The sequence below is a fragment of the Rhinopithecus bieti genome, unplaced genomic scaffold (assembly GCF_001698545.2).
Source record: "Rhinopithecus bieti isolate Rb0 unplaced genomic scaffold, ASM169854v2 scaffold_46101, whole genome shotgun sequence".
NCBI classification, from domain to species: Eukaryota; Metazoa; Chordata; class Mammalia; order Primates; family Cercopithecidae; genus Rhinopithecus; species Rhinopithecus bieti.
Window position 1 is genome coordinate 2,811,387 of NW_016819049.1, and position 11,296 is coordinate 2,822,682.

At 36.8% G+C, this 11,296-nt stretch overlaps 1 protein-coding gene across 1 annotated transcript in view; it reads right to left on the reverse strand.

Annotated features, from left to right (window-relative positions):
* HSD17B12 (hydroxysteroid 17-beta dehydrogenase 12) overlaps positions 1-11,296 on the reverse strand; it is a 176,692-nt gene that overhangs the window by 126,521 nt on the left and 38,875 nt on the right. The window lies entirely within an intron of this gene.

Consider the following 11,296-nt stretch of genomic DNA (forward strand, 5'->3'; position numbering starts at 1 on the left):
AAAAAAAAAAAAAAAAAAAAAAAAAAAAAAAAAAGATTTTAATAATATTCTTCATATAAGAAGTGGGTAAATTCTCCAAAAACAGAGACCCTGGATTTTATTCACTCTGTCTCACCTCACTAAGAGATTTAGAAATGAGATTTAGAAAGCTATTCTCCTTTTAAGCCATCATGCTTATCACAGTAACACTACAATAAAATTTGGGCCAGAGTCTCCTGGTGAATAATTACCTCTTCTTTAAGGATTAAATATATCTTAAAGGCACGTGTTTAAACATACTAATGCTGAGGCCCAGCACACTCCTAGGTACTTTACAACTAGGAGAAATCAAGTCAATTACTTGTCATGCCTGAGTCAGGCCTGGTCAAGAACTTCAAAACAGTCTTGCCAAAAGATAGTTTAATAAACAATTTATTCATCTTGAAGACTGAAATAAATAATGGTAGCATCAACAACAAATGTGAGAAAAGAAAGGAAGAACGCTCATCTATTCTCAACTGATTTTTTTTCTCATCCCTTAGAAGTCAAAACCATGGAAGCTCAACACAATTCCTTCTTGTTATACAACATCCAGCTGGATCCTCTTTCCACTTTTGGTAAACCCCAGACTGCCAATAAAATTATGTTAAACAACTTAATGACTAATAGACTTTTCAAAACGAACGCTCAGTGAAATTCACTTCCAACTAAATCTTTTTAAAGGGGTTTCATATAATCCAACACAATTTTTCTCAGTTACAGAGATTATATGCTACATAAAATAGTGGTGGATTGACCAATAGTCAGAAAACCTATTTTCTGGTTCTGGTTCTGCTAGTTAAATCAACTTGGACAAGTGGTTAATATTTCTGAGCCTTAGTTTCAGCATCTTTACAATGTAGTTGCAAACTAAATGAATACCCAAGACCCTATAAGTCCATGACTACGATGAATATAAAATCACAGTAATGACTTCTCTCATCTTTAATTTCTTTAAAAAAAAAAAAAACCCACACATCCACAAGTTTTAGGAACAGTATAAGTCAAGTTAGAGCTGTGATTTAAAATAATAAGCCTTACAGCTGGCTCATCTTCAAAAATTTAAAATAGAAAGTACATGAATAACTGAATTAAAAGAAAACTTTTATTATTTTACCTTCTCTCCCACAGACCTTTAACAAGAAAAGAAGAAACCTTGAGGCTAGTTTCTATGACTTTTATTTCTTCTGTGAACCCATAGGTGGAAGTGCTAAAGACTGGTGAAATAACTTTCTGTTTATCATTTGAAGTTTGTTTTATTCCACTTCTTAGCTAAGCTACCCTTTCAGATGCAGCGGATGGGTAGCAGGTACAGCTGACTGTGAGCTTCACGGAATCAAAGAAAGCATACTTTCCTCCCTTCAAGAAGCTACCTCTCATAAGTAGAACTTTTAATAAAAGTCTGATTTAAATGTCCTCTTACATACTTTTCAGTGATTTCATTTATTTACTTACATGGCTTTTTATTCTACCAACGCATCATAGAAATTTCCTGGTCTCCAGCAAAAGTTTAAATGCAAATTATTTAACAAAGTTTCGCTGTCTGGACTAGAGCTCAAAGAGAGAAAAAACAACTTCTCTGATGTCTGAAGCTATAGTTGTACTGTTACTGACCTCCTCACCTACTTTGCAATTAATTAATTAAAAAATTAATACCATCTGCTATCTAACATTTTGAAGACACCTTCAATCCATCACAAGATTAGGACATTACTAAACATATAAACTTAGTATCTTATTAAATTCTATTAGATGTACAATAGTCCTCGTTTTACTTAAATTGTCATTGATCTTTAAGATAAAAGGACATCTGAAACAATTCTTTAAATGTCGTAACTTTCTATGCCATTTGCTGGCCCTTGCTAACTTACTACTCTATTGTCTTTCCCTTTTAGTTTGTCAGAATGAACAAGACCTTTAAGATGCTGGTATGTGGCAGCACTGTTTACAATACCAACATTGCAACCACAAGGGGCCACCAAATACATTATAATATGTAATTATAGAGCATATATAGCACATATAATAGCATATAGATATAGTATATAATTGTGGTGCATACTAATCTTTTATACCCATATCTATATCTATATTATATAGCATATCTATATTACATATATTATAGCATATCAATACAACAGAACACAATATAGTTATCAAAAATTGTGGCACCAAAGAAGGGTGACTGGCAGTGAAAACTGTCTATGATACATAGCCAAGTGAAGAAACAATGGATTATTTTTAAAATTAATTAACAAAAATTAACTATTTCTGTTTTAACAATGTTTATTTCTCCAGAAGATCTTTAATTGAAATTTCTAAGGATCATCACCTAATGATGAGTCAAAAGAAGCTTACCAATAATCTAGCTCATAAATAATCCGATTCCCAAATACAGTGGAAGGAGTAACAAGTACAGTAGCCATTTTTTGTATTGGGAAAAAAATGTAAAGAATCTAAAAGAGCCACAGACCAAAAAGTTGATGGTAGTTACCTCTAGATAGAGGAATATAAGTAATTTTCTTTTCTTTTCTTTACTTAGCTGAATTTTCTAATTTTTCTATAAGTAAATATATTTCTTGTATAATGTTTTTATAGTTTAAAATTCAAATAAAATTATATTCTGTATATTAGTTAAACACAATTGGGCCGGGTCCGATGGCTCATGCCTATAATCCCAGCACTTTGGGAGGCCAAGGCGGGCGGATCACCTGAGGTCAGGAGTTCGAAACCAGACCAGCCAACACGGTGAAACCCCATCTCTACAAATATAAAAATTAGCTGGGCATCGTTGCAGGCATCTGTAATCCCAGCTACTTGGGGGGCTGAGGCAGGAGAATTGCTGAACCCAGGAGGTGGAGGTTGCAGTGAGTGGAGACTGCACCACTGCACTCCAGCCTGAGCAACAGAGCGAGATTCAGTCTCAAAAAAAAAAAAAAAAAAAAAAAAAAACAGAATTACACTATGCAAGCCCCCATGTGGTTACTGCCACAATTGAGATGTCTGCTTAATTCAGGTAGCATTTAAGGCCTACGACAGAAAAACACATACACTCAAGTTTTCTAGAAATGAAACAAACAAAAAAGGACCAAACCTATTCTACCACCTCGGGAGAAAGAGGAGGCCACTGCCCACTCTACGTTACTGCCATAGTTCATCTCTCTCAACCTGAGATCAAGAAGTACACTGGCAAAGCAGAGGAAGAAAGCTCTGATTAAAAACCAAAATGGATTAAAGGGTAGAAAGAGGGTGCATTATTGTGTTTTTTTCCTACTGCTTTACCATAACACCAAGTACTTGGAGAAGGAGAGTTGTAAAACTCAGCATTAAGAGGTGGTGGTTTGTCCTATGACAGGAATTTATATCAACAAAATGCCTTATAAGCCAGGCAGGGTGGTGTGTGCCTATAATCCCAGCTACTTAGGAGGCTGAGGCAGGAAGATCAGTTGAGACCAGGAATTCAAGACCAGCCTGGGCAATACAGCAAGACTCTATTTTAAAAAAAAAAAAAAAGCCTTATATTCATGAGTTATTTTTTAGCATGCTCAAGATTCAAACAGAATCAAAGTTCACACAAAGTTCCCTCTAAACTGGGACTTCCCTGAAACCTTCTAAACTCAAGATTTTATTTAAATATAACACAGCCATCTTTGGTTAGTTAGCTGATCCCAATAACGTAAGAGTAGCTTGGGAAACACCTACTGAAAATCGCAAGGACTGCTGTAATATTTTACATAGAATATTGTCTGATGGAATCTAACATTCCTTCTGACAAGGGTTACTCAGTCTAACAGCACCAGCAAGGCCACATTCAGCTTCAGGAGGCCTCTTGGCCTGTGATGCCTCAGTCCTTTCTATCACATGTTATCTGACTATACAATCGTCTCCTTCACTGAAAATGAGCATGACGTTGTACCATGACTGAATCCTTAATATAAAGTGTATTTAAGTAAGTTCACCCTTTATGTAATAACTGTGGTCTCACATTTATACTACATAAATAAAATCTATTCTTTGAATTATTACATAAAGCAAACTTTCCCAATTAACGGAAGCCTTTAAAATTTTTTTAGAACACAAGTACTCTCCATGTCCCCCTGCCCCCCACTTTGGTTATTTTTATAAATTTATATTTTCTTATACCAGGTTTTAAGAGTGGACCATACTTGTATTTTGACAGGGCTGGCAGCTTCTAATTAGAGATAGAATGTGTACATGAATACAGACAGAAATTTTAATAGGCAGCACATATCATAATATTTGTTCTATAAGAGCTATTTAGACACAACCTAAATGTGCTCGAGAATTTGGTCCATTTGAAAGCTCATGTTGAAATTGGAAAATTCTTCTTTCATTTAAGAGATAACCAAGTAAAGAAACAAACAACAAAAGACACTCTCCTTATGAGAAAAGGATTCTAATGGTCCCTGCTGGGTAAGATATATGCATGATGCTTAGCATTGGAAAGCCTGTCTCTGAAATATGATAAAGCTCTGGACCTAATCTCATCTAATGGTAAAATTCTGCCAGAGTTGTGGAAATTGTGGGTAACTGTGTTTAGATGAGCCATCTCAAGCCCTACTAATGCCCTCAATTTCTCCTTTCTTCCTTTGCTCGGGCTTTAGGGGTTCAACCTACTTATATTCCCTGAACATTTCCTCACCCACTCTATCCCCTGGACTATGGAATGAGAGGCTATCTCTCCAGCTACCGCTTCTCTTATTGTCCTTAGAGACAAATAAACCTGGCCAAGTTACCAAACTATCTGAATTTACTTATCTATAAAATGAGAATAGTATTAGTACTTAACTCAGAGATTAGGATATGAATACCAAATCTTTAGACTAGTGTGATACATAATTAGCATTATGTAAGCGTCAGCCCATATGCTTTTATTATTGTTAGTATTATTTAGAACAACGTTTGATTTATAAGCACTACATATTACTATCACTATTAAGTATTTGATTGTTAACTGTTACATAAAGTGAAAATAACATGAAATTTTTTACTTTAGAAATCTTAGAAAAATCTTGCATTCATGGCTCCTGACTACTTGATGACCAACAAAGCACTGTTGCCAAACTGCATTTTGAGATGGCTCAAAATGGCTCCTCCATTGTTCTCATATCTGTTCCTCTGTTGTGTCTTTCTCTCACCTAGCCTCATTTATTCAAACTCTGTTGTTCCCTTATGGCCTAACTTAAATGGGCCCTCCTTCACAAAGCTTTCTATGAAGCCCATCTTCTAACCGGTAATAACTTACCATTTTTATATTACATTGTTTTGCTTGTTTTTGCCTCTCTCCCCAATTGGAATGTAAGCTTCATGAGGACAGGAATAACTGCATTTTGTTAGTGGGATGAATCTTTGTGCCTAGAACAGTACCTGGCGTATAGATTATCGATAAAAATTGTTGAATAATTAATATTCAATCTGGTCTATGTCAGACTTGTTAGATTAATAAATCCTTATCTGTTTAAGCCACCATAGCTGTTATTCTGTTACTTACAGTCGAAGACATTTCTGATGTTAAAGCATTATAAAATATGCACAGAATATTTATTATCCCCATCATTGTTATTCCTGTTATTATTAATTAACCAGCATTTATTATGTGCTTACCATGTGCTAGGCATGATATTCAGTATTTTTAGCAGCTTGCTAAATAAGCATCATCTTTTTTAACCTTTACAGTAATTTCTGAGGTACATACCAATTTTATAGATGAAGAAACTGAGGCTCAGAAAAGCTGAACAGTTTGCTCAAGGTAACAAAAGTAGGAAATGACTGGCACAAACTATAAACGCAAATTTCTGGCTCCAGTATCTATACTCGTACCTAGTATGTTGTACTGCCATGTCTGTGAAATATACATAGAAGTATTTTCCTCTTAAAATAACTATAAGCTCTACAAGTCAGAAATCCTATTATCCAAGCCATGGTATCCACCAAGGCAATTAATATATTGGGCCCTCAAGTAACTACTCAGTAAATATTTGTTGCAGAGATAGACAAGTGAATACCAATCCTGCTCTGGGAATCTGAGTTTTATAAAATAAGATATGAATATACACTGTTTAAAAATTAATTTACTGTATTCACAAGTATGTGCCCCTAGTTTCTCTTGATTGCAGGAATTTTTCCTTCTGTTTTGGTTATATTTGTCACTCAGGCATCCAGAATCAAAACATCATCTCTGCTATGGTCTGAATGTTTGTGTTCCCCCAAAATTCATAGTTGAAACCCTAACCCGCAAGGTGATGGTACTAGGAGGGAACATTTGTGGATGGTTGGGTCACGAGGACAGAGCCCTCATGAATGGGATCAGTCTTCTTTTGGAGGTCTGAGAGAGCTCATTTGCCCCCTCTGCCATGAGAGGACACAGTGAGAAAGTACAATTTGTGAACCAGGAAAGAGTCCCTCACCGTATACCAAATTTTCCAGGACCTTGATCTTGGACTTCATGGTCTTCAGAACTGTGAGAAATAAATTTCTGTGGTTTGTAAGCCACTTGGTTTATGGCATTTTGTTTTAGCAGCCCAAACAGGCTAAAACAGTCTCCTAACAAATTAAATAACTGGTGCACTATGTATTTAAAGATAATGGTGGATTTATTTTCAATATATGGCTTTCTGCCACATATGGTAACCCCTAGGCCCTTAGACAACTATTTTTTTATGCAAAATATTTTATGCCAGTCCCTTGTTGGGCAAGACAAGTAAATAAATGAAAACACACACACACACACACACACACACACACACACAGCATACACATACATATGTAAAAACATATATGGAGAAGGCAGTCAAAAACTGACTGGATCCATGAAGAGAATCCCCAATGCATGTATTTCTCTTTTCCTTGCCTTCAGCTTGGTGATCTATAACAGGTTCCCATATCAGACAGTAAGCAGAGATGTGTAAGCAGATGCAGATAGATGAATGAACTGGGCGATGCTGAAAATCTGTGAATTGAAGCATCTAATACATGAATTGAAATAAAAAAAAAATTCTCTTCCTCCAAACAGTTGTATGAACAAATCAAAAGGAAAAGAAGAGTTGGAGGGAAAATGAGACAAAGAACAAAATCTGGTCTATTTTGTTCTGACACATTTATAAAACTGATGGCCTGTCAGCAAGACACTGATGAATATTTTGCAGGATAAAATGGCAACACAGGTCTAAAAATAAACCACTGCTCTGCAGACCTGTCTGGTTCAGCTACACCACTGGAATATAAACATCCTCACTTGTACATTTTGACTCAAGGTTTCACAAAGAAGGAAAAACTGAACGTTTTGTTAGTAAGACAAGATATTTTACATGGTTATAAATGGGTTATATTCCCTACATAGTATACACTGAATTTAAGTATAATGATTTTCATTTTCTAAAAAAGTAAAATAAATGGTAATGGCAATACGCCACTAACTAATCTTTTATAAAAGACTATTTCCTTCCAACCCAATTATAATAAAATAAAATAAATATAAAATAAAATTATAAATTATTTCTAAGCTGACTTGAATGGCAGATCTAGTCAAAATGCTATCCCAAATGGCTCTTGAAAAGGGGTGAAAACTCTATTATCTCATCTTGCATCTGAATTTACAATAAAAGTTACTACCTAAAATGCAAAAGTGAATTTACTATCCTTTACAAGTAGCACTGTAATTCATCAAATCTATTCACCTTATTCAATCTTGCCTTATGTTACGATCTTGGTCTTAAATAGTGATTTCAATTCTAAGAGTTACAAACCTCTGGAAGGTTCTCCCAGAACATTCTGATGACTATCATGCCACCTTTTTTTAATAGTAAAACTGAATTAATTCCCCATAACAATAAAATGTGAATAATAAATTACACTTGATCCTTTATGACCACACTGAATTGGAATAAATAGAAAATTAAAAATGACCATCCTGCTTCTACCCGTGGCCACTAGTCTATTCACAGCACAGCAGCCAGGGCATCTTTGCAAAAAGTAAATGACATCACATCACTGCCCCTGTTCAATTCCTTCAGTGACTTCCCACTACTCAAAATAGCACACCACCATGGCAGGCTAATTCTTAATTTTTTTTTTCTTGTTGCCCAGGCTGGAGTGCAATGGCGCAGTCTCAGCTCACTGTAACCTCTGCCTCCTGGGTTCAAGCAAGTCTCCTGCCTCAGCCTCCCAAGTAGCTGGGATTACAGGCGCCTGCCACCACTCCCAGCTAGTATTTTTGTATTTTTAGTAGAGATGGGGTTTCACCATTTTGGCCAGGCTGGTCTCTAACTCCTGGCCTCAAGTGATCGGCCCATCTCGGCCTCGCAAAGTGCTGGGATTAGAGGCGTGAGCCACCGCACCTGGCCAACTCTTAAATTTTTTGTAGAGACAAGAGCTCACTGTGTTGGCCAGGCTGGTCTTGAATCCCTGGCCTAAAGCAATCCTTCTACTTCAGCCTCCCGATGTGCTGAGATTATAGGTGTGAGCCACAGTGCCTAGTCTCACTACCTAATTCTTGGCAGCAGATAGCTACACATTAAAATATAAATACATCTTCCAATATACATCTGTATACTTCCTCCATTGCAGCTGGTATGCCATCCAAGTAATGGCAAAGTCTTCTAATGGAGAGGAAGAAAAAAAAAAAAACATATAAAGAGCTGTAAGATAAAAACAATTTCATTTTAGGAATTTTCATTTTCAACCTTATTTTTGTAGTAGGGTCACAAAGTTAAGAGAAAACTCTTAATTCCCACTTCGAGCTTGCTCCTCTGTCAGAACTCCCCATGGGACTACCCATTTATTCAGTTGCTCAAGCCAAAAGCCTCAAAGTTGGCTTTGATTCCTCGCATTCCCATATCCCATATTCAATCCTCCATAAGACCAGTCTACTCTCTCTAACACATACCACATATTACCACTTCTCACTCCTAAAAGTACCACGCCCTGGTTCAAGGCATTATCATTTATACCTCCCCTAGATGACTGCAAGCCTCCTTAACAACATCCTACTTCCACCTTTTGCCACTAGTCTATTTACTACACAGCAGCTACAGATATCTTTGCAAAAAGTAAATGACATCACATCCTTAGCCCTGTTCAATTGCTTCAATGACTTCCCATTACTCAGAACAAGATCTCAAGTTTTTTTATGTCCTACAGGATCTTTCATGACCTCGTTCATGCCCCTCTTCTACTACCATTTTTTTCTCTTATACTCTTGGCTTTGCCTTTCCTCAAACACCCCAAGCCCAGGCCCACCCATGGGTCATTTCACTCATTTTTTCCTCTGCCTGGAACATTCTTTGTCTTTTTTGAGATGGAGTCTCGCTCTGTCAGGCTGGAGTGCAGTGGTGCGATCTTGGCTCACTGCAACCTCTGCCTCCCAGGTTCAAGCAATTCTTCTGGCTTAGCCTCCCGAGTAGCTGGGACTATAGGCATGTGCCACCGTGCCCAGCTAATGTTTTTGTATTTTTAGTAGAGATGGGGTTTCACCATGTTAGCCAGGATGGTCTCAATCTCCTGACCTCATGATCTGCCCACCTCGGCTTCCAAACATGCTGGGATTACAGGCGTCAGCCACCATGCTCATAATGCCTGGAACACTCTTACCCCATGTTTGGCTCCTTCTCACACTAAGGCCACTCAATGTCATGTCTTCAGAGAGGCCTTCCTGACCACCCTAACTAAAATATCCCCACCCCAACCACCCATTTACTAGTTACTTTCTATCCCAGATTCTTGCTTTATTCCACTTCCATGTGCAATTACATTATTTATGTAGTATTATTGTCCATCTTCCCCTACTTGAATGTAAGCTCTATGACTGTCTTGCTCATCACCGTATTCCCTTAAAAAAGCTAACATATAAATTAATAATCTACAGCAGCAAAAACTGCAAACTCAAATACCTATAGGAGCCAGGTCATGAAAGTGAGTAAATCAGGCAATTTCCAGCTAATACGGAAATGAAGGCCCAACACAAAAACAGCTTACTATTTTTCAAGAGAGACCTGATATACAACCTTCTAGATAAAATCTTCCGATTGTTTGATGATAAATTATGTTTTTTTTTTTCATTAAAACTCTACTCAAGCCAAATATACCATATTTGTGAGCCAGATACATACACAGGCTACCACTTGTTAACTTCTCACCTATAGTAAATCTTCTAAGTTTAAACTTACTAGGTGCAATAGATTATTCTAAAGATGACTGTAAGTCATCCCATTCCACATGCTCTTTTGCAACGTGAATTTGCCATTCCTCCCATCAAGAGATGGAATCTATTTTCCCTTCCTTGGATATGTGACTTGCTTTGACCGACTTGCTTAAGGGAAGTGTCAAACAACCTAAAATATGCAGCGTTGGTTTTGGGACCTAATGGCAGGCAGAGGCTGAAAAAGTGGAAAGTCAGTTGTTAGCAAAGGCCAAGAAGAGCCATGAGAAAATTGCTATTAGATACAGGACAGACAGTGACTCATGTTACATAGTGGTGGAATGTTTGGCAAGACTGTTGTCTGCAATAATATTTACCTAATTTAATAATTACATAAGATAGAATATTTACCTAATTATCGACTGACTAAAGATATTTCCAGGTAGAACACTGAAAGTAAGTGCCAATTGGCTTCTTTTAGCTGCATATGATAAAGTACGGGGAACAGAGAAATAAACTAAAGAAGGACCTGTTTAATTTTTAAGCAGAATTTAGAGGAAGTAAAGAGGGCCCAAAACAGTCTCTACAACTGGCAAAAGATCTGGAATTTAAAAATGGTCTCTGAGGAGATATCAAATCAGACGTTTGTCCATAAGATCTTTTGTTGAGACCTTGAAAATATAGACCCTTCTCATCTATACAAAGGAAATTCTAAGAATCTTAATGACCTTTTCTTCAATAGACAGATCCAAAGTAAAGACAGTTCTGTCCTGAAAAGGGATTATGAATGTGGCTTTTGGGACATAGAATCAATCCCTAACAACATTCATAGAAAACTCTCAAAGTTTTAAAGAAAACTATAGTACTAAAAGTACCACCAGTTTGGACTAAAAGAGGAAGAAACAGTTCAAAATGGGAGAAATAAAATATCTGTGGGTTCCCAACTTCACATAGGTAAGAAGCAGGTTGAAAAGCTACTCAGCTACAAATATGACCTATTTCTTATGAAAAAGAAAAAAGGAGGAGAAAGCCAAGAGCCCAAAGGGTAGAGCTAATAGTCTTACAAAACAATGTACTAGGGAACAACTCTCAAGGAGCAGAACTGGACACTATTCAAGGTAT